The sequence below is a fragment of the Fundulus heteroclitus genome, chromosome 4 (genome assembly GCF_011125445.2).
Source record: "Fundulus heteroclitus isolate FHET01 chromosome 4, MU-UCD_Fhet_4.1, whole genome shotgun sequence".
In the NCBI taxonomy this organism is placed as follows: domain Eukaryota; kingdom Metazoa; phylum Chordata; class Actinopteri; order Cyprinodontiformes; family Fundulidae; genus Fundulus; species Fundulus heteroclitus.
The window spans coordinates 10,480,327-10,503,752 of NC_046364.1; positions in this window are offsets into that span (position 1 = coordinate 10,480,327).

Genomic DNA, 23,426 nt, shown 5'->3' on the forward strand with positions numbered 1-23,426 from the left:
CTTGGCTCACCTACATAAACAGAGTCAACCTGCGTGTAATTTAGCCTATATGTCGAAACATGCTGATGGCAGCATCATGCTGTCTGGGTGCATTTTTTTCAGCAGAGACAGAGTTGATGGGAAAGTGGATGAAGTGAAATCAGGAAAATTTTGGAACAAACCTATGAGAAGCTGCAAAAGAGTCGAGACTGGGCAGAATTCCATGTTTGTGCAGGGCAATGATTATAAAAATACAACCGGAGCTACAACAGAATGGTTTTGATTAAAGAATATTAATTTATTAAGAAATGTGGGGGGAAAAATTTAGCAGGTATAAATACTTTTCCGAGATATTCTAATTTTAATACTTACCCAATTGTTCCCTTTTGCCTTCGTATTTCTTCTTTTACAGAGGTGGGTAGAGTAGCCAAAAATTCTACACAAGTAAGAGTAGCACTACTTTAACATTTTTATTGAAGTAAAAGGTAAAAAAAGTATTCAGTCAGAAGGCTACTCAAGTACTGAGTAACTAATCATAACAACTCATGATTTAATAACTAAAAAGTGTGTAATCGGACAGACAAAAATAAAGTTTTGTGCAAAGACAAAAATATATATATATACAAAGAATAACATAACAAAACATAAAATTCAGGCAGAAGAAACACTTTTCTAACACATTTTTTAACATTAAATTTGAAAGCAGTACTTACAGCAGTTAATGTACAACAGTATGTTAGAACAGTGCAAAGTACTTCCACTAACAATATCTTCTGTTTACTGTGCGTTCATTTGACCTCTAAATTGCTCAATGAGCTGAGCTGTTAGAAAACACCATTAAAATAACAAATAATAAGTTTCACTTTAATTTAAACTCTATGTTTTTGTCTCTCTAGCGCATTGTTTGTTAAAACAAGTCTGTAGATAGAGTAGACAGAAATTTTACTCAAGTAACAGTAACGATACTTAAGTAATAATAATATGATTCAGTAAAAGTAAAAAGTACAGCGCAGTAAAAATAGTAAATTTTGGTCAAAAAGTTACTCAAGTAAATCCAACTGAATAAATGTAACAAGTTACTATCCACCTTTTCTTTTTTTCCTGGAAATGTATATCTAAATGTTTGTAACCTATCCAGTTCATTCCTGAAACCTCAGATATGCCTTTGATGCTTAAAGTTCCTTTTGGTAATTTGATTGTTTCCTATTGATTGTCACTTCACATTTCCTTTGCCCATTGTTCCTTATCCCTTCCTTCTATCCTGCTGTTGATCTGTAGGTTACTTTGAAGGTTTTTTTTAACTCTCTTTTGCAAGTTCTCCCTGTGCAAGCATGGGTTCTGTCCGGGTACTCCGGTTTCCTCCAAAAACATGAGTGTCGGGTTATTCAATCTCTCTAAATCACCTAACCCTAAACGGAATAGTGAGTATGGAGAATGGATGGATGGATAATTTTAGGCAACACCGAAAGCACTCACTTATGAGCTGACAGAAAGAACTTGGGGTTACAGTGCATGGTTGGGTTTGTGAAAAAGTACAAGAAGATGAAATAGGATTAGGCTTGTTCTCATTATGTGTGCAATACAATGAAATATACTGTGTAGCTTCCAGTATTAGCATAAAAAAAAAAAACAATTACACACAAATTAGGTCCAGTGAACAATAGGAAGTAAGCATCCAATAAACATAAGTAAGTTTAGAGGGCTAAAAGGAAAATACAACATTCACGGTAAATTAAATACAACATTCACATTGTCCATATTTAAATGAAAAAGAGCATCAACCCTTCAGTGGACGTTGATTAAGCGTCAATAAATGATCATAAAACCCAAAGGAACGAGCCCTTTGGTTTGCAAACAGAAAGAGCGTGGAGCCTTAGCATTAGATGTGGTACACCTCTTTGCCTGGGATCGCTTCCAGACACGAAAAAGGAGGAAGCGCTTTGCTGTTGCTCAGATTCGAAAACCATGTTCCCTGAGCACTTTTATAAGAACCCCATTAAAAGTGAGGTTTTGACATACAAAAGAGCCCCTGTTTAAATCTCACGCACATTGTAAGGTTGAAAGACGTCATAAAACTCCATACGGAAGCCTACAGTCTCCGTGTACGTCCTTCCCTCCACCGGGAGGGAAACTCTTTTGTGGAGAAAGATGTGAGCTGTTTCTCTGGAGAAGCCTGTGGCCCCGCGCTTCGCCGGCGTGCTACAGATTAATCGCACATTTGTTCAGCGCGACTCGATCACTCACGCTGGACTTAACTTTTCACAAAAAACGTCTGTCTAAAAATACGCTGATCTGTCAAAACACTTGCCAATCCGAAGGAGTAGGTTTCTCTGAATTGGTCCGACTGAGGTGGACTCGACGGTGGAGTGCGGCCCCCTGTCCTCCCACCTGCTCTTGACAGTGTTTACAAAGTGCCAACTCCTCTCATCAGCACTCCCATCACCCTCGAGTTAAAGGAGGCCTGCACATCAAACGGAGCCAGACCCAGTAATGCTGATATGGCATTAATATGATATGTAAGAATTCAATGAGAACTGGGAAAGATCGCTTTGATGGGGACTGTTTTCCATTAGAGGCTTTTTTTTTTTTTATTAGGGCTTTTCTGGTCTTTAATGTGCATGTTTTCCCCTTGTGTCAGTGTTACCAGGTTTAGGTCCCCTTGTTTGACCGCTCTCTGAAGAAGAGGCCCATGCGGTCGGCACTCGACAGCAATAGCTGCTGGGAGGATATGCAATACACTGGTCATACTTGGAGGGGGAAGAAAAGCTGTTGGGTTCTTTGAAGTCGTTGCTGGGTTCATGTACTTGATTTCCAACGGCTACATACCTATTCGTAGCTTTATTTTACCAGGTTGTTAGCCATGCATGTGAGACTGATGAATGTGGGGCGGATTTAAGCTTGACAAGAGCTCAAGTATTTATTTGACAGCCCAAAGCACACTCAAGCCCACCGGCCTGACCACTGACATGAACACTGAAGGGTGTTTATTTATCCGTGCACATTTTTCCTCGTTTCTAAATTAGTTGACGTTATGGAGCGTGCTGATGGTGACAGGTACATTTAACACTGGCTGAAAGGTTTAAATCACACCCACCCTCCTGTATACACTGTGTTCTTTCTGAGGCAGCCTTCATTTTTAATTACTGCACATTCAATTGAGACAGGCTGGTTTATAATAAAGCCCAAGGACTTTTTTTTCCCTGAAAGGTTATGTTTAGTAAAAAACTTATTCTACATTTTAAACCTTGCACACAGTTCGAGAAGTTACCTTTCTTTTTTTTTAATGACAGTTCAGCTCATGGCAGTGTGAAATGCCCCTAAAAGAATTTCCTGAATAATAGGCATTCCTTATTGCAAAATAGATGAACTGTTTGCATTTACCAGCATAAATATTTCAACAACACATGAACGAGTCATTTTTCAAGGCGGTTAGCCATCACTGTACGGCCTGGGATGCTCGCTGGTAGTACCGCAGGGTTGCGAACGGGGCACGCTCAGATTAGATGAAATGTTGCACGGATTCTTGATGTGAGGATTGAAAACATTTTTTTTTTTTTTTTGTACCACATGTGTTTGCATGTCTGTTTGGTTTGGCCCGCGACTGAAAACAGCTTCTGGTTATCCAGCAGCTATTAAAAGCTTTGATGCCGAATGGGTCTTGTTTCCATTTGCTGAAAGTTTGTATTTGTGTTGCGGTGCACAGATTGAATGTCTGTGATTTGTTTCTGTGTGTTGTTTATAATGCCTTTCAAGATAATCTTAAGAGGCACAGGAAGGCCTTCATCATCCATTCTTTTTTTTTTTTTTTTGCATCCCAGCATTCGCTGTTACCACCATCGGTGATTAATTCCACGGCTTAAGCGCGATAAGTTAATCATTACATGTTTTGGAGCTTTCTTAGAGGGCTTCTGACAATTGGGGAATTATTTAAAGTGCCTGTCAAGTCATCATTTCCCCCCTGAGCTCTAGTTGTGTAGTTAGTGATGTTTGGGTGATGTCAGCAGGGAACGGTCTGACTTCTGAAATCTGTTCAACATACAAAACAGAAGTACCAATTGCTTTCTACCCAGAAGAGGTAATTTTTTCCATGGGTCTCTGACCAGCAATATCCGTGAAAAAAAGTCTTTGACCAACTCTTAAAATCCTCCCCTAAAGCAAAGAATGTGGGGTGTCTCCCTGTAGGCCATGGACAACTGACAATGTCTAAAAAAAAAAAAAAAACACTATGCCACAGCTTTTTAACACATGTAGATCATACTGTGTGTCACAGAGCCAAATTTTCGTTTCAACACTGTGTCAAAGGCAGCTTTGGACCACATCCCAAGCTCTTAGCTTGTTTGTCTTTTGTAAAAAAGGACAACTACCCCAGCAGTGCCAAAGCACTCCGAGCTCTTTGATTTGTGAAAATCTAACAGAGGGACTGCTCCCTGCTCAGCTGGTGCACAGATGTGCATGTGTGTGTGTGTGTGCACGTGTATGGGGGAGCCCGCTGTCTGAACCGAACGCAGATTAGTGACTCCTTTTTTTTTTTTTATTCCTAATAAATAAACCCCAGTGCATTCTGGGCTATGTGTGAGGGAAAATAACATGCCGATAGCCAATCAGAAGCAGGTGGCGCAGGGCTTGGTGGCTGCAAACCCTGCAGCTCTTATCGTAAAACAACTGCACTTTTAACTTTAATTGTAGTTGTGGATGGATTTTGAGGTTTGGGTTAGAAGTGTTTTATTACTTCGGACTGGAATCAAAGCAGCAGAAATATAATTATCCTAAAAGCAGGCAACAATTTTGTCGTAATGGACGGTGGCCAGGTTTCAGGCTCTACACACTGATAAGGCCACTCACAAAGAACAAAAAACAAATGGGAAAAACAGCATTGACAGGATATGCGGTTCACTTTAAGACTCACTTTCTGACTGGATCAATTATGTCACCTAAAATGAGAAATACTGAACTTTTATGTATGCAACAAACCCATATATATATATGTATATATATATGTGTGTGTGTATATATATATATATATATATATATATATATATATATATATATATATATATATATATATATATATATATATATATATATATATAAACAATACACATATGACACAGCTATGTTTAAAAAAACAGCTGCTTTAAAACCAACTCAGTTTAGGTACTTCGGCTAACACAGCCTGGGGTTACATTTGAAGGCACAGAGGGCTTTGGTTGTGGGGTTGACCCAACACACTGGTTAATGTTTTTAACCAAAAAAGTAACAAAATTACTACTGTTTAGTCTTAAGACCAAAGAGCTAGATCACAGACTAAGCCTATACAACCAGGCTAACTAAACAAGTAATACTTTTATAAGAAAAGAAAAGATTTTTTAAATAAGGTGAATCTCCCAACAGTGTCTAATAACACTTTATTGGTGAAAAATTTAATTGTGATAACAAAATTATTCAGTCTATAACTGGTTTGTTGTCCTCTGCAGAGCTTTGGTTAAACTCACAAATTACATAAATTATTAAACCAATCCATTTAAAAAGGAGTACTGATGAAACACAATTAAACAACTTAAATTTGAAATTAATCTAGCTTTTTTAACTTATCTGAGCAGACTTTATGACCAATCTTGGTCAAAGTATGAATGTTGGTCCTGTTAGCTAGCGCTAGCTTGTGCTAACAACCTAGCACACAAAAGGCTAATCTTCTCCTAAGCAAACACACCTGTTAGACAATTTGCACTCAAGTCATCAACATAACCTGATGACATGAAGATTATCTATCAGCAAAATTGTATAATTTTTTATTTCATCCTGTCGAAGAAGTTCATTGAACGCTGGAGATAGGCACCAGCAACCCCCGCTACCCCATGAGGGATTAAGCGGTTCGGAAAATGGATGGATGGGATGGAAGAAGTTCATTGATGTCTGATCAGGTTGTTGTGTAATGAAGAAGTTCCTTTTGGTCTCTTCTCTAACCCAAAAGTATGTCACCTTGTTCTGACCAAATGTTTAATTGAAATTGCTCAACCTCTTTCCTAACGACATAGCGAGAAAGAACCCATCAATGAGTGTATTTGGCTATAGGTCAGATTTAGACTGGTCCTGGTTATTCTGTAAACCGCTCCACATGCAGCAACTGATTTGAAACACTTAACAAATCACTCTACCACAAATACATTTTTGCTCTGGTTCTATCATTATACCTTTACTTCTACTCTGTGCAATAGTAATACTTTTAGACCTCTCAACTGTGATTTTTTTTTTTTTTTACTGCAAAGTGACAGGCCTATGCAATGCTTAAATGTAACACTGAATTTGGGCCGCAAACTTAATGTGTCACGTGACTTTACAATTAGAATCCAGGCTATATCAATTTCAATATTTCCTGTTTATTTTATTTATTTATTTTTAGTTGTACTTTTTCCTTTTGTCAATTAGTGTATTATTTGTATCTGCAGTTGGGCTTTTGTAATCATAGCTCAACTCAACTCTCTTGACTTTTGGGTTAGGATTATGATGGAAATATATTCCAAATAAGTAAAGGAATCTTTCTGCCGGCGTCCATCTATTTCTACCACCGATTTCATTTGCACTTCTTCAGCTTTTAGACGGCGGCTTTTAATCCATAAGCTGAATGCACTGTGAATTGTTAAAATAGGCCATAGGTAGACCTCTGTGTGATGTCCCAGGCGGTGGTTCTGCTCTGATGGCCTCCAGTGAGCTTTTCTCTGAACATAGTGGGGGAGATTATGATGAGAGAAGCAGAGAATGAGATGACACACCCTGTCTCCTTAATTCGCTGCTTTATCGTGAACAGAGGCATTAGGAGGCACTCTCTTTTTTCCCCTCCCTCTCTCTGGTGAATCGTACATGTCACACGGCACAGTGTCTCTATATGAGTCAGTCACCTCAGGTGTTCCGCACTCATTTCAACGCAGGCACGGCACGCCATCAGATTACTTCTTCCGTAGCATTGGAGATCACAAACAGAAAACGTGTGATTAACGACGCCAATCAAAGATGCGTCACTCTGCTGCGACATCTTACCTCAATCATTTCATTCTTTCAATGGAATTTGGATGTTCCTCACTCCTATGAGACAGACTTCTCTTGAACGGTATTCCAATAAAAGACAAGATGAAAAACACTCTTCTGTACAGATGATTCTTACATTTTGTCTCACCAATATCTGTTTCATATTGGTTTTTTTTTTTTGTTTTTTACTATTTGTTTTAGCTGAAAAACCTTTGGGTTATTCTGCTATTTACGTGAATCATGTCACACGAGCCTCGTCTTGTCAGACAACATTTTGGAATTGCCACACAGTGCCTGAGAGGTATTTACGCACCTTAAGTTTTAAGTTTTGTCCAAATGCGACTAACCACTAACGTCGATGTATTTCTGTAAAGTGTGACAAGTGTGACTGTCTGTATGTATTCAGGCCCTCTGCGCAAATACTTTGAACAATCACCTTTTACTGCTATCACAGCTGCCCTTTGTGGTATGTCTCTACCAGCTTTGCACATCTATAGTCTTTATTAACCAGTCTTTATTACAAAAGAGCTCACGCTCAGTCAGACTAAAATGGTAAATGGTAAATGACTTGTACTTGTATAGTGCTTTAACTAGTCTTGACAACCTCCAAAGCGCTTCACACTACAGTTCAGTCATTGACCCATTCACACCTTGACGGTGGTGAGCTATGTTAGTAGCCACAGCTGCCCTGGGGCAGACAAACCTACTTTAATCTATACCTTTCCATTGTAGCTCAGGCTGTTTGTTTAATGTGGCTGCCTGCTGAAACCTCCTTCTCACTCTGAAGTCTTTTGCTACCTCTAAAGTGTTCTTCCGAGGATTCCCTTGATTTTAGCTCCATCCATCCATCCCATTCTTTCCCGCTACCCCATCTCTGCTAAAGAAAACACTGCAAAAACGGATCTAAAAATAAGTAAAATGTTCTTAAAGTTAGTGTATTTATCCTTGATTTGAGTAGGTAAATAAGATTATCTGCCAATGGAATGAGTATTTTGACCCTTAAAATAAGACAATTAGACATCCTGCACTTGAAATAAGATGATGGAGATGAGTTGTTCCTATTTTAAGTGCAAAAATCTTATTCCATTGGCAAATCATCTTATTAACCAGCTCAAATCAAGGACAAATACACTGATTTTAAGAACATTTTACTCATTTCTAGTTCCGTTTTTGCAGTGAAGCATTCCCAATTCATGATGCAGCCACCACCATGGATCACTGTGTGGACTGTTTTGGTTGATGCGCAACATGAGTCTTAGTTTATGTGTTCTCAACCAGAGCAGTGGATTTCTCTAACTACTCCAGAGTTGCCGAGGGCCACTTGTTTCTACAAATAACACTGTCCTTGCCTGTCCCGTCAATTTAGCTGAATGTAAATAATTAAAAACAGCCAGCTTTGAACATTTACTATCCGCATCTGTATGTATTCTCACAGTCTCTAAATGGCTATAAATTTGAAGTAGTATTTGCCAAGAAGAAGACACAAACAGCTGACCCTGTGTTGAACTATCTCGCATCTAACCCCAGTTTCACACGTTTGACAGACAATAAAACAAAAAAAAAATGTTGGAGGAGACTAATCCAAAAAGGCTGAGCCACAAAAACATCACATTGCCGTTTTTGGGCTCCGTCCCATAAGCCCCAGCTCTTGGTAATTAGTCAGCAATTGGAGATAAAGCGTGTGATTTGGAGTGAAAACAACGTGGGGATCGCAGACTGTGGTTTGGAAAGGCAGATTCCTTCGGGAGACACAAGTCTGTCAGAGAAGGGAGTGCTTGATTTAAAGGGGTTGATTCAGTCAAATTGCTCGTTGTGTGAGACAGCACAGGCATTTTTAATTACAAACATTAAATTACAGGCTAAGAAATTATGGCACGCACAATACAGCGTGCGTTTAGATGAACTCACAGCTGCGTGGGTCCTTCGAAGTGTCTGCAACACCAGGATATCCATTTCTTGTTCTTGGTTTCTGTATCTCTATTGCAGAACTCTTTGAAATGTCTCATATTTAAAAAAAAGCAACACTGTTTTTAATGTTTGCGTTGTTGGCTTTGAGCATTAAGAGGACTAAAGCTAAAAAGCTCTGTATTATAGAGGTTACGAGGCACTGAATTTATTTGCTATATGTGCTTTTGCTACACTGTAAGCTATATTTTCTGAAATCATCACACTTAGCTCATATTAGGTTCACCGAAATGTCTAAACGGGGTCCCGTTTATTTTTATTTATTTATTTTTTTGGGTGGGAGGGGGCTTCAGTGCTGTTTCCATTAATCTCCTACTGGCACAAAACAACTTTATGTGTCTATATTAACTTTGGAGATAGTTACCACACAGCTATGTTGATCATGTTGTGGACGGATACAGGATTTTCTTCTCGTTGGGTATGTGTTTGACCGTTGAACCTGCTATTAGTGGATCTATACGACTGATATATATATATGTATGTATGTGACTTATGGATGTGGGTGGAAGGTGCCTAAATACATTATGCGCACTCCAATGTGCAGGCGTCTGCAGTGGTGTAAAACGACTTGATTGCTGGTGTGTGAACCGCTCCGAACGTGTGCGCAGTGCGGGAGGGGTACGCAATGTCAACTAACAGGAACAACAACAACAACAACAACAGTTACGCTGGCTGCAGCCGAGCCTCAGCTATGTTGTAATTAGAAGTGGATGAAAATGTGGGACAACAGTGTCTTTAACCATAACCAAACGTTTCTCTCAGGAAAAGGATTACAGGCACAAAGTGAATGCGGTCTGCACTCCGCTCGGCATGCCACATGTAGCTCATTCTCAGGCCACCAGTCCTGGCTCACTCTCCTCTGCCACCGGCCATTTGGGGCTGCACCCCAGATGTGTGATACGGTCATCTTTAACTACTTGAATGACTCACCCTCTCCCTTAAACTTGCATGCAAATGTGTGCATGCATGCGTGCGTGTGTGTGTGTGTGTGTGTGTGTGTGTGTCTCTGTGTGTGTGTCCACGTATGTGCATGAACTCCTAATCCCATTATCCTCCAGTCTGTGCTGCCTCCCACTGGTTGGGCTTGATACCGACCGACAGTGACACCTCAGACTCCATCCTCAGTTAGAAGGCACGTACACTCACTGGGCCCTTGTCAGATGTATCTGTAAACCACATGGCAGCGTTTAGGTATCTAGACTGATCCTGCTGAAGATCAAACTGAGCATCAGGAAGAGGAAGAAAGGGGATTTAAGTCATCTCGAGCGTGGCACGGTTGTTAATGCACGCGACAATATTTCAGTAACCGTGTGTCTGCGGAGATTTCAAGAGAATGTACGAAGAGAGAAAAAGTCCAGTAAGCAGCAGACTGCTTTTAGATGATACAAAAGCAACAATAATCCAAAAAAAAAAAGGTGTGCAAACCATCTGTGAACACACGTTTGGACCTTGAATCAGATGGGCTACAGCCATTGGCCACTCCTGTAGCCTAGGAACAGGAAACTAAGACTGCAATTTGTACATGCTCACCAAAAATGGTCAATAACACACAGAAATAAAATCGGCTTGTCTGGTGGGTCTCAGGTTCAGCTGCGGCATTCAGGTTGGCCCTTTTTGGATCATGGATCAGACTTCTTCCTTTCCGTAAAAAAATAAAATAAAAATCACATTATGAAAAGAGCAGTGAAAATGATCAATGGCATCTATGGAGTAGGTGAAAAACTATATAAAATGTCATAACTTTAAAATGTTGGCCTTCATTGGCGTTATAAAGAGGTGTGGCATACCCTACCGTTCAGTGTTACCTCGACAAGCCGAACGAACAAGCAATCATCCACCGTCAGTAAACTCTCCAGTGATCTCATTTCATGACATTGTGAAATAAAAAACTAAAATAAAATAAAAATGATTAAAAAGCTATATATAGAAAATAGGAAAAGGAAGCGGAATGTAAGTAAAAACTAAAATAAAATTAAAGAATTAATACAAAAAAGAGAAATATGTTTTTTAAAAAAACAATATAATGCAATAAATAAAAAGGTATATAAATTGAATATGACAGTACACATAGAAAAATAAAAATTACAATAAACCTTTGATAGAGTTGAATGCAATAACATTGTTCCTTTAAAATCAAGACTGAAAACCCACCTGTTTAGAGTTGCTTTTGACCCATAATAACAACAACATTGACCAACGTGTTTGATGCGTATTGATGGTTTCACCTGATACAACTGAATGTTTTCATGATGTAAAGCACTTTGAGCCGCCATGCTGCTGAAATGTGCCACACAAATAAACTTGACTTGACTTGAAATACAAACACCAAATATCTGCAAAATGCTGCGACACCTTGTTGAATCTGAGCGACAAAGAAATGAGGCAGAGCTGAAGATAAAAAAAAAAAACTCTCAAGGTATGCCGTACAGAGTGGCTAGTTAGTTGAGATGAAAAAAAAAAATCTTATTTCTATTTTTGTAAAACTGGCTGGTCTAAAAAGTGCAGCTACAGCTCTGATTGTACCAGACACTTGACATGCTACACTCGAAAATGGAGCTAAAGTGAGTGTAATAAATGCAAACAAGGACGTGCATATCCAATGCTGCCTCCCATCTGTACTTCCCAATGAAAAAAAAAAAAGTAACTAAATTTGCACTGCAGCTCGGTATAAATCATGACCGCCGCATGCGGGAACGAGTTTCAGGCTCTACCACCATGTCCTGGCACACAGAACACATCTAAGAAAACTTGTAAACAGTCAACCATAATCACATGTAGCCCCAACAGGGACATGATTAATCCATTCCCTGCCTGTCTGAAAATGCCAGCAAACGTTTCCTTATTAGAAAGCGGTCCAAACAGGGGCTCGCACTATGCGACGGCTGTGGAAAAAAGAAGGGGTTTTTAACCAATATGTCGAGTCGATCATGTTACACTGATGGCATGCTGTGTTAAACGCAGTGAAAGCGGCAGCCTGGGGGAGATTTCGGACCTGTTAATTGCCGCCCTGTCTCTGTTTTCCTTTCACTGGGACGACCTCTGCACATCCTATCGGAGATATATGGTGAGTTTTAAGAGTTTAAGTGGCTGCAATAAAAAACAAGACAAAGACCTGCTTTGTTTGCTAAACTCGCATTCCGAATGAGAGGGAGCGCTAACCAGCATCCTAAGCCCCGCGTGAGGCTGGATCTCGGCAGGATAGCAGAGCTTCGTTTTCAGTTTTGCGCCTGACCCCTTGCATTCCTGTACCCCGTGGTTGCCCCCCCCACATCAACCTCCTCTGGGGTTCACTCAGGTGGAAGAGACCTGGTCAACACAGAAGCAGCAGCAGCAAGGAAAGGGGAGGGAGGGGCGGTTGAATGCAGACAGAACGGTTTGCTCAGCAGCCTGTTGCTTTGGTTTGTTTGGAGCTGCGGTCCTTGCTGGAATATGTAACCAAATTCCTTTCCCTGTCCCACAATCGGAGTTTGCTGCCAGCTTCTCTGGCAATGAGGCCCTGAATTAGGGCCAGTCCTCCTGCTCATCCCACAAAGCCTTTCATGTTCCTAAACCGCAGCCTGAGCGAGGCGCCTCGGTTTCAACAGCAGCAGACCAGCATATGTTTGCCTAATTCCTAAGACATGATGACAGTGGTCTCCAAGCCACAAAAAGACAGCTTCGCTTTTTTTTTTTCCTCTTTTTCTTCACCCTGCACTTTAATTATTAGTATTTTTTTTGTTGTTGATGACTTCCAATAGTTACACACCACATGTTTTCTCATTACACATGTTTGTATTCTATTTTCCTTTCCTTTTTTTTTTTTTTTTACCAAGCAGTCCCCCCTGCACTCCTAAATTTTCAGCCCCCCCTCCTCCTCTACGTCGGTCACCCCTCTGCCTTCACATAGATTTCCTAGCCCCTTGACCTTGTGGCTGAAAACAAAAAAAAAAGTGCAGCGGGGGAGGCTTTTTCATTGCCCAGCAGGAGAGGGAATTATGGTTGGTTATTGCCCACAACTGCTAGGTGTGAGGAAGGATAACGGCGGTGAGAGGTGGACAGCCTTACTGTCACAGGTCACGGCAAACCCGACCCGGTCTCGTAAAGACAGGGCGTCGGTGAGAAACACCCAGCGCTGCACCCGCCGGTGCCCTCTTGAACTTCAGCTCACACTGACGGGCGCCTCTTGTTCTATCAGAGCCTCTTTTATTTATTTCTTTTCTTTTCATTTTTTTTTTTTTTTTTGCTGTCCAGGGAGTTTTATTGATTTAATATTTTAATGAAATAAAATAAACCTGAATCCTAGAGTGTAATAAGAACTGTGAATTTCCACCACAGTGGGCGGAGGTGGCAGCCAGCTGGCAGAGGTGTAGTTCACTGTGTCTCTTCTGTGTTGAGTGAACAGGCTCTAGCTGGGGCCAAGATTGCATTCTTGAAGTGTTAAACTTTTTTTTTTGTCCTAAGTCGCTGTACACTGATAAATCAACCTGTCAGAATTTAACAAATACAACTGGTGCAACAATTGCAAGTGTATACCAACTAATGTTCTAATTCAACAAACAGTTGTCTATTCTGGCTGCTTTACTTTTTAATTCAAATTAATGAATTTAATTGGTAGTTAGGTTTAATCTGTCAGAGTAAGCAGTATTTCATCGGTTTACATGTCTGTTTATATATATAAATGTTAAATTTAGAAGTATCTTCTTTAAAATATGCATTTAAAACCCACAAGTTCAGATTGATTGGTACCAAAGAGACCTGATATAGACGGAGGGAGAAGCGAACTGGGCTGCTGCTCTGAGCCCTTCAGCCAACATGGGGTCATAAATAGACTAGGACTGAAATACCTTTATTGTCCATTGATGGGGAAATTCTGGCACAATAGTGGAAAAAAAAGTGCTTGGCATCTCACACAGACCACGAATCCACTTCTAAATTAGCTTTAAAGATTTTTGAAAAGCAAAATAAATGTACTTCTATTCAGGATTTCAAGTAACTGACAAAAGCATCAGGGGCAAAAATCATGGTTTAAATGTCAGTGGCTTAATACATTCTGCTGTGCCTGTGAGTCTGATTACAGGGACAATAGAACTGAAAACTGATTAATAAACAGATGACAGTATGACCCGCCTTGGCGAATCAGCCAGTCTGCACTAAAACACAACACTGAGAACAGGACAGCCACAAGATTTAGTTGCCTCCAAAATTTACTTACTGCTATAAGTAAATTCTAAAAACACATTTGTTTAGAATTGCCTTTGAATGTTCAAGTTAAAATGTTTTACTGCTTTCAAATGGTCTTTTTTGTTTCTACACTATCCCTACTTGCTTTTAATCTGTTTGTTTTTTTTTCCTATACTTTAATCATGTAAAGCACTTTGCATTGTCTCTGTACTGAATTGTGCTATATAAATAAATTTGCCTTGCCTTGCCTTGCCTTATCTATTTATTACACTGGAACTGGAACTGGGGCCCAAAATCAAATTCTGCCCAGGGCTCCATTTAGCACTGGGACGGCTCTGAGGATCACAATCACAGGCTCACACAAATCGGTTTGCAAATTAATTTGAGTTGGAAAACATCGTAGAAGGATCCCCTCTATCTTAATACACACTTTTTTTCTGCATTGAATCAGGAAAAACAAGAACCTTTACTGTACCTCGATGAAGTCACCCAGTTTGCCTTCTAAATGAGAATAAAAACAACGTTGGATTAAACCAAAATGATCAAATTCCTAGTCAAAACGATTAAGTAGGGCTTATTGCTAAACTAAAGAAGCTACATTTGCTAGAATTAAGCCATTACTGAAGATTGCATTTATGAACTAATCTCCATGACTAAAGCTTTAATGATTTTAATAGCTAACGTTTAATACCCTCTGAAATTCCTTTTCTACAGCGTAGCAGAAGAACCCAGAGGAACACCCTTAGACATCCCATGATTCCTTGCTGTACTTGACGCAGTCGCTGGTGTCTGCTGAGGTGGCGCGTTTCTGTGTTGCAAAGATTTTTGTCTTTGGTGTCAGAGGAGGTGTTATTGATTGCGTGACGATAATAAAAACCCACAGGAGGCATTGCTCTTAATGCCCGCGCGATCTGCAGCGTAATCTCCCACCCCTGTTTTATTAAACACAGGCTGCGTTCGCCGCTGAGGTGAGGCGGAGAGCCGCAAATCTCTCGCAGAGTCAAAGCGAAGCTCGGAGGAGCCAAGAGAAATAAGCACAAGAGTCACACTAAAATTATTCAGACCTTAGTGCTGCATAATGGTGCGCTTTGATGGGGAAGGTACCCATATTTCCTACTCTTTATTCCACTTATCAGTCGGGCTGCTTTCCCTCCCCTCAGGCCGGTCTTTTGGAAGTTAAGACTCCTTGGATCACATCAGCTGCCTGTGGCTGTCATTGCACGTGTTTAGTTTTACCGGCAGTTTCCTCCGGCTTGCTGCGGCCCTGATATCCTCTCATATGGCGTGTGACGCGCGCTTATCCCGGGCAAATCTACGCAGGCCAGCCCCGCCAAGTCAAACAACTCCGTATATTGCTGACGTCCGACCCAATATCGCTCCGCTCCGAAGATCTGCGTGTTTTCTACCAGCTTGTTCGTGTACAAGTCTGACCGTCGTTTCAAGCAGTCAATCATTAAATTCTCAGCGCCCCTCGCCGAATCGCTCCGAGTTTATTATTTTTTTCCTCCCCCCCCCCCCAGCATGTAACAGACAGCCGCAATACATTTTTAGCAGCCACGGCAGGAGCTGGGTGTTTTCTAACGCGATGGCCATATGTGGCACCCTGACCTCTTTCATAAACAGAACACGCTACAAAGCGCTACAGGCCTCCTCCGCCGGTTTGGAGGGGAGGAAAAGAAGGGGGTATTAAAGGGATGCTTTGGGTGGGGTTCCATTGGGGTACTTTGGATGAAAGTCTTGTCGGAGCTGTTCTCCTTTGAGAGAGAGAGGGAGAGAAAAAAAAAAGCGGGCAGCACTTGAGACTGCAGGCAGCCGAGGTTCGTCTCGGTCTTGTATTGGTTGAGCCAAAGACTTCGTCCGTCTGTTCCACAGAAGGTCGACAGAATTCACTTGAAAAGGACTCCCTGTCCCCGCACCGGCGGGCCACCCTCCCGCCCCTTCAGGCAACTCCAAATTCCTGCAGCATCCTTTGTGCTTTGTCGCGCAGACTTGGATGCACAACAGTGGCCGGGCACAACAATTAACTTGCCACGAATAAACAGCTCTTTCTCTCTGAAACAGATGATCAGTTTCTGTGTTATGGGCTCTTTGATTGATGTGGGTGGCCAGACTAGAAGGGTACTCAACTTTAAGCAGACCCTCGTGAATTTGGAGCCCTATCATTACAAACCCTACCCCGAGACCGTTGAGCGCTTCTCTACCTGTGGGTATCAGGTGTTGTGAGAGCTTTCGTTGGGTGGGGGTGAGGGGGGGGGCAGGAGTGGGTGTAATTACACATGCATGTGAGGGGGGAAAAGCTTCTGAGGGTAATGAGGTTTAGAAGATGCTGCCATCTCAGCGGGTGGTCCCTCCCACCGCTCCGACAGGGATCCCATGTCCCCTCTGTCTGCGGCCGGCGACGCGAGTCGCCCAGGTCTCCCCCCCCCCTCCTCTCCGCTCGCTCGGACAATGGGATGTGCTTCAGTGGGGACCTGGAAGGTGCGCCCACCCCAGTCGCTTCAGCCCAACAGGCTCCCAGAGCCGCATTTCATCACATTACATCAGATCAAAAGCAATAAGCTAATTACAAATGACTGTGGGCATGCAAGCAGTAAATACGGAATCAACATAATTGATTTAATCCTCTCAATGCAAAGCTAAAAAAAAAAAAAAAAAAAAACTATCAATGCCACGGCTAAACGCGCGGCCCTGTTTTCCTGGGCAACAGTGACAACTGGATGAATTAGAAGATCACATGAAGCCCGTTGAACCAATGGTAACTCCAGTGACGCCAAGGCTGAATGAAACCAGGAGAGGTGAAGTTCCAGCCCTCAGCTCTGCGCCTCGGACACTTTTAGACTCACTTGTTGTGTTTATTCATCTGTTTTCCTTTTTTTTTTTTTTTTTACGGCGAATGGGGGCTTTTGTGAGCACAGGTTTCTTCCATCTTTCACGGCGAGGGGAAGAAAGGGGATGTTTTATGCATGCCACAATATGCATCTTAAGAGCAAAAGCATTAGGAATGATAGCCAAAGAAGAAGAAGAAGAAAAAAAAGGGGGGAGAAAAAAAATGCAAAAGGTTTTCTTCGACGTTTACTTATTCATGACGCTCTGAGAAAAAGCAGAGTATTTTAGAGCAAATCCATGTTATGATTGGAGAGGCTCCCCCACAGAAGTCATTTTCCACCTGAGGACATGCGCTTTAATGACAGTTCGAGGTGGTGCCGCTGGAGCTGAGATACAGACTCCATGTTCCCAACACATGCAATATCAAAGCAGAGGGGAGGAGGGGTTTTTTTATATAAAACTCGTGCTGTATGATAAGGTCATGATTCCTCGCTTTCTTACCATCTTTTTAATCATCACACAAGGATACATTTAAATTGATTTTTTTTTTCTATAAATTTATATCTGCTGACTTCTCACCTTCCGACTCTGCTCCTACGTTTTGATGCTCCTTGATACTGAATCAAATTAACTTTTTTTCCCCCTCCCTCTCTCTTCTCTGTTTTTCCTCACCGATCGCTACAGAAATAATGTAGATGAATTTTTATTTTTCACGGTTGAATGCCTTGAAAAAGAATCCACAGCAACTCCGGTGTGTTTCGTTTGGATTTTATGGGACAGTTCGAGACAAAGTAGCACAGAACGGTGAAGCGGAAGGAAAATGATGCGCGGTTTGAAATTATATTTTCACCAAGACATGACAATCTGCCTAAGCAGACAGGACGGACAAGGAGATAATTAATCAGAGAAGCAACCAACATTAACATGGGGACTCTGGAGGAGCTGCAGAGATGCACCACTCCACTGATGGAAGGTCATGCTCTCAACCCAGCGAAAAGAAAGCCATAAAAGGGTCACCAGCAATCATATGAGAAGGTGCTCTTGTCAGATGAGACCAACGTTAAGTTTCCTGAGTAAAATGCTTTCTGTGGCGGAAAACTCACATTCAAAGCCTTCCCCATGGTGAAACACAATGTTTGTTCCATCAAGCTTTGGGTCAGAGTTGATGGGAAGACAGATGGAGCTAAACATAAGATATTTCCAAAGGAACAGTGGACAGTGACCCCAAAGGTACCACCAGAGCTGAGGTGGAACGGTTTGGATCAAACCATCTTCAAGTGTCTGAATGGTCCAGACTAGAATCCATTTAAAAAATCTAATACAATTTGAAAATTACTGTTTTGTCATCACCACATGAGCTTGAGTTATTTTATAAAGGAACTGACAAAAAATAAAATATGCAGGGTTTAAATGTGCACAGAGATATACCTCAAAAAAGGATTGATCTACAAAATGTTGACTCAGGGGCGTTGAACACAAATGCTTTTCATACTTAGAGAGTAAAAATCAGGAAGGGCTCTTGTGATTTTCCTCCCACGTCCCAATTCTGCACTGCTTTGTTGTGGTCTGTCTCATAATATCCCAAAACAACAGGACAAAATGTGAAAAAAAAAAAAAACTTCTTATACTTGTGCAAGGCACTTAAGCAAATGGTTTTTAACATAATGTCTGGTAGGATTCGGTAGAGGATGCAGAGGCAGCCGCACCGTTATCCTCATCCCACACGGTATGCCTGAAATAAAAGGCGACCGAGGCCTGACAATGATCTGTGAGGCCTTTAATCTCCCAAGTATGATAACGCTTTGTGGTACCAGTAAGCCCATCTAATGGACAACATTAAAAAAAGAAAAGTGCCGCTCTACCAATCTGTCTATCTCTTTTATTGAACGTAAAGATTAGTGCTCTGTTAGTAATTGTGGCAAACTGTCCAAATGGCAAACACCGTCCTCACTGCTTCTGCCTGTGGCTCATTATTTTCGTATTTATCTTGCATAACTAACCTCAAATTGCCCATAAAAACATAAAGGCTAACAATTCTTCCCACTTCATCTGGCTCTGATTACTGTTTTTACGGCGTGGAATTAAATACGCCGGATAGCCAACCCGTGCATGTACGGGCTCCAGAGGGAAAGGAGCTGTGACTCTTTAAGAAAATGGAGCTGAAAGGGCGGCGGGAGAGGAGGGGGTGTGTGGGGGGGGGGTCGTCCTCTTTGTTTTCTGCAAAGGGACACGTCGTTCCAAATTGTTTCCATGTGGCCTCCGTCAGTGTGGATCTGAGGAGCGAGGTGGCAACAGATAATAATGCAAATAAAACGCGAGGCAGTTAAAGGGAATGTACCAGCTGTGCCGTTTGAAAATGGCCCGTCGTCACTCAGCCGGCTGTGTGGGCGTGCAATTGCCGGAATGGGACGGAGCGCCGCGTTATAAACTTACGGCCCCCCCCCCCCCCCCCCCCCCACTTATGGAAATGTTTTGCGCGGGCTCTTGACGGATGAGCGGCACTTGTGTCGCGCTCCCAGTCTGAGAGAGTTCCCTGTCTGTTGCCCGCGAAGAGCACGGTAGCAGGTGTCTAATGCGACCATTTTGGTTATTCAACACATGAGTCCATTATGACCGCTGAGCCGTGAGAAGAATGGGGGAAGGAGGGCCCGCTCGTTTTAAATGGAATCTTTAATTTCACAGGCCTCTTGATATCCCCGCCGCCGTCGCGATTGTGTAACCGAAAAGGAGGAATCGGGGCTTTTGAAAGCACATTAAGCAGAAAGCAATTAACCAACACACAGTAGTTAATTTTTGTATTAATACTTCAACAGCTGCTGCAGATTGCTTCCTCGTTTTTATCTTCACTCCAGCTGTTCCTCCACTGACAAGAACATTAAAGAGGATTTGTTCATAATAAAGTGGTTCCATATATAGATACTTGGTTGAGGAATGGAACCCGGAGGGATTGTGGATTTACATATAGAAAAAAAAAAAAAAAAAAAGTTGGGAACATGGGCAGCTTTTCAATACCCCGCCGGTCCTTGCTTTCAGGGAGAGCCTCCAAAGGGAGCTGTTTCAAAAGAAGCCTTTTCTTGTCTTCTAAGTGTTGGTGTACGTTTCAAAGTCTGTTATTGACATCCTCTACAGATGTGTTGCTTGGGGGAACATTTGTTATATTGTGTTTCAGGTACTCAAGGCAAGACCCAGGAACATATTGTTCTCGGCTGAAATGCTGGAGTTTTTTTTTTTTTTTTTAAGATGACAGAAAGCCTTTTTAAAATTCCTTTGGAAACAGCTTTCCATATTTGAAGTACGCTTTGGCCTCCTTTTTTTTTTTTTTTGTCTCTGAAAACCAAATGTGTTATGTTTCTGGATCAGCCGGGGCAAACAGGGCCTGCCCATGGGGTCTCTGCTGACTATCAAAACAAACATACCAGGAACATGTCGAGACAGGCTGCCACCGATGCCACATCCGTCCTGTCTTAACCCAGCACAAACCACAGGACGCGGAGCTGCTTATGCAGCCGGGCGCTTGCCCCACCGTGCCACATGCCGGCTGAATGTAAGCGAGCGCAGGGCACAGCTGAGTGACAAGCAGGCGGATGCTGGGTCGGGGCTCCGCTTTTCTCCCCCCCGCTATCCTCGTGCCACCCCTTCTGGTGTTTCGGTTCAAAATGCTCCGATCGTGAAGAGGTAACGTTGCACCGATTACCAATGTGGCTGACATTTTGGATTAAGGCTTGTTGTCCGAGCCAATCCGAGTGCATGCGAACAGCTCGGATCTGACCTTTCAAACACCTCAACTGCTTTCACCAAGGCCTTTAAAAACAGCCCTTGCTGGACTCTTAGGGCGTGTTTGCACAACAGGAATGCCTTCCAGGAACCAGAGCATGTTTTTCAGGGTTAGCTTTTCTCCCCCCGTCTGTCTACATGTCTTCGGGGGGCAAATCATTTTACCAGCAGTGAAATCTAACTCAGAAAACGGCTGTGATACATTATTAAGTGGAGCTCTGTGAGGGTAGCAAACATTTCGGACTGGTCCTTTTGGTTCCGTATCAGCCACCTCCTCTATAGCTAATGTCTTCTGTTAAATTGAATTAATGTGACAGGGGTAATCTGTATTTCTGTTTGCAAACATAACATAACATCCAAACAGACACTTGTGTCAAATATCGTATGGTTTGGCAAGGTTTAAATACAAGAAAAAAAAGCTTAACTTAGTCAAAACACTAATTAAATGAACTGAGACAGGATATTAACTGGAGGCTGTGGGAGTAATGCCATTTGTAAGCAATCTATACTAGTAATGTTGTATTTTACAGTGTTTATTACCCAAGATGCAAACTAAACCACACATAAAGGATTGAGTGCCTTTAGGTTTGCGAGAAGCTGCTGTTGTCTTCCTGGCTGCAGCGGTCCCTTCGCTGAAGCCACCTCACTTTGCTGCCAATGTGTCGTGTTTTATTTTTCAGTTTGTTAAAATATTGTTATAGTTTTTAAACTGCATGGTGTGTTCCGTCGAGGCTGTCGGGAGGATCAAAACTTTGCTTGTGCTTAATATCTTGTATTTATAGTAAACAAAGCTGACTTTGACTGTAGAGGAAATGAATATGAAAGCGTTGCCGTTAAAATCCGTTTAAGTTACACCTTCCCACAGGGTTTGGAGTGACAGCACTTGGCTGCAGAAACGATCTGAAAGTCGTGCTGCGCCGCTTCAGTTTCACTGTTAATAGCATTGTGGACGGAGGACTGTTTTGCGGTAGTCGAAAACAGAGTCCACCGAAACCGTCCACACAAATCACAGCCACACTGGAGGAGAACTCACTGAGCGCCAGGAGACGTAATAAAAGGCCCGGCTTGGGACCGCGCAGTGAAAACACCCGACAGTGAATGAAACTGCTTTAATATTCAGAACTTTAGATAGCTTTATAAATAGTCCGTTATTATAGAAACCCCATATTGACGATTAGACCTAGCTTTAACAGTGATTGATGTATTAAATTGTGAAATGCACACTTTGTCTCTTTACTGAAACAGAATGATTGCATTTTGGGAACCATGTTGGCTGATTAGTCCTGGTGACGCCTCTGCTCCTGGAGGCTCTGGTCATCTGAGAGCAGATCGGTTCTTAAAGTCTCTGACACACACACACACAAAAAAAATCAGAACCAAAAGAAGCCCTGCTTTCAACGCTAAAATAACCGTAGATATTAGAACTCAAAATGATGCTGTGAAAATCCTTTCTATAAACTACAGAGTGTTATAAGCAAACCTTTTTTGCAAAACCTTAGATATTTCTTTAGCTTAGGTGACATTTGGAACGTTCGTTAAACAAACTTTTCCTTTTTGCATGTAGTAATAGTCTGTAGTATTGTTAGTGTCTCCATAGGCATCTGATAATGTTAAAAACGGGTGAGCAAAAATAGATAGGCGCAGCAGACATAGACTGCATGACACCTGTGTGTTAGCCAGCCCTGCTGCACAATGGTAGCATCCTAGCATCCCCAACCTGAATAGCACAAATCCATGTAAATGATCCGCCATTTTTACCCCATTCACAGCGAATCAGAGATTCATCGGCAGCGAGAGTTGGTGTAAACCAGCTGACCTCCACGCCTCAATGTATTGGAGCACTGTAATATTCCTAGCATGCTTTTACTTTGAAATCTTGATACCAAGGTGAGGACAGAAACCGCTGTGTGGTTGCCGGGTTAACTTCAGTTGGAAATAGACGAATTCGGTGAATTTGTCCGGTTTAACATTGATTAGACACTTATTTCAGTCAATCACACCACCAACATAAAAATCAGCGCCGCTCTGATAACATACATTTTTTTCCTCCACTGCATGACCAAGTTTATAACGATGGCTACGCGTGACGTCAACGGCACATTATCTGTAGCAGACCGTGATGCGCTGGACCCTAAAACACTGCTCACCATCTACACACACAGACACAAAAAGCAGTTTCTGGAAATCTCCATTTTGGTCGTAGTTTTCAGAAATAATCAAGGAGGTAAAACAGAGTTTTCGTGTGGACGGAAGGCCAAAAGGCATAAAAAAAAGTATTAGTTTTCCCAGATATCTGGCGATGTGTGGACTAGGCCTCAGATACTTTGACTTTTCCTCCCTATGGCTTCCTGGCTGGACACATTGCTCATTTCTGTGTATTTCTCCTAATTTAAATCAATCCTTGCATACGAGTTGTTATTTTGGTGATAACTCTTAGCCTGATAAATACGAGTCTGGTAAATTTACGAACACCAGACTCAATAAATCAAAGAGTTTTGTCTTTGATAGAATGAGACACATTAAAATTGATACGAGACAGACTGAATTTTGATGCGCTGATTAACATACCTCCTCGCTGCTACAATAGAAAACTCTGTAACCTTGACAGAGCTGCTACGACTAAAATACTTCATAGTTATTATGGATTTCAAAAATAACATTTTCCAAAGAAAGTTTCCCCTTTTTAAAACTCTAGTGAA